The sequence below is a fragment of the Triticum dicoccoides genome, chromosome 2B, assembly GCF_002162155.2.
Source record: "Triticum dicoccoides isolate Atlit2015 ecotype Zavitan chromosome 2B, WEW_v2.0, whole genome shotgun sequence".
Lineage (NCBI taxonomy): Eukaryota > Viridiplantae > Streptophyta > Magnoliopsida > Poales > Poaceae > Triticum > Triticum dicoccoides.
In genome coordinates, this window is record NC_041383.1 from 519,472,396 (window position 1) to 519,474,156 (window position 1,761).

A 1,761-nucleotide genomic window follows, 5' to 3' on the forward strand; every position below is an offset into this window, starting at 1 on the left:
CTTGCATTAGAGTAGTGTAGCATGTTACTGCTTTCCGTTAATCCTATTCTGATGCATAGCCTGACATTGTTGCTACATCAATTGATACCTTACCTGCAATCCTAAATACTTAGTATAGGATGCTAGTTTATCATCATTGGCCATACATTCTTGTCAGTCTGCCTTGCTATACTATTGGGCTGTGATCACTCGGGAGGTGATCACGGGTATATACTATACATACATACATACTATACAGATGGTGACTAAAGTCGGGTCAACTTGATGAGTACCCGCAAGTGATTCTGATGAGGGGGCTGAAAGGACAGGTGGCTCCATCCCGGTAGAGGTGGGCCTGGGTTCCCGACGGCCCCTGACTGTTACTTTGTGGCGGAGTGACAGGGCAGGTTGAGACCACCTAGGAGACAGGTGGGCCTGGCCCTGTTCGGCGTTCGCGGATACTTAACACGGTTAACGAGATCTTGGTATTTGATCTGAGTCTGGCCATTTGGTCTATACGCACTAACCATCTACGCGGGAGTAGTTATGGGTATCCCAGCGTTGTGGTATCAGCCGAAGCCTTCTTGACGTCAGCGACTGAGCGGCGCGCGCCGGGTTGGACTGCGTTAACGCAACTTCCTTTGTAATGGAGGTTGTTAGGTCTGCTCACCGGCCGCATACGCAACGTGCAGGTGTGAAATGGGCGATGGGCCCAGACCCCTGCACGCATAGGATTTAGACTGGCGTGCTGACCTCTCTGTTGTGCCTAGGTGGGGCTGCGACGTGTTGATCTTCCGAGGCCGGGCATGACCCAGGAAAGTGTGTCCGGCCAAATGGGATCAAGCGTGTTGGGTTATGTGGTGCACCCCTGCAGGGAAGTTAATCTATTCGAATAGCCGTGATCTTCGGTAACAGGACGACTTGGAGTTGTACCTTGACCTTATGACAACTAGAACTGGATACTTAATAAAACACACCCTTCCAAGTTCCACAGACAACCCGGTGATCGCTTTTCCATAGGGCGACGAGGGGAGGATCGCCGGGTAGGATTATGCTATGCGATGCTACTGGAGATGCTACTTGGAGTTGCTACTTGGAGATGCTACTTGGAGGACTTCAATCTACTCTCTTCTACATGCTGCAAGATGGAGGCTGCCAGAAGCGTAGTCTTCGACAGGATTAGCTATCCCCCTCTTATTCTGGCATTCTGCAGTTCAGTCCACCGATATGGCCCTTTACACATATACCCATGCATATGTAGTGTAGCTCCTTGCTTGCGAGTACTTTGGATGAGTACTCACGGTTGCTTTTCTCCCCCTTTTCCCCCTTTCCCTTCTACCTGGTTGCCGCAACCAGACGTTGGAGCCCAGGAGCCAGCCGCCATCGTCGACGATGACTCTTACTACACTGGAGGTGCCTACTACTACGTGCAGGCCGCTGACGACGACCAGGAGTAGTTAGGAGGATCCCAGGCAGGAGGCCTGCGCCTCTTTCGATCTGTATCCCAGTTTGTGCTAGCCATCTTATGGCAACTTGTTTAACTTATGTTTGTACTCAGATATTGTTGCTTCCGCTGACTCGTCTATGATCGAGCACTTGTATTCGAGCCCTCGAGGCCCTTGGCTTGTAATATGATGCTGGTATGACTTATTTATGTTTTAGAGTTGTGTTGTGATATCTTCCCGTGAGTCCCTGATCTTGATCGTACACGTTTGCGTGCATGATTAGTGTACGATTGAATCGGGGGCGTTACACAGGTGCCCACTAGGCACCAGGGCTCGC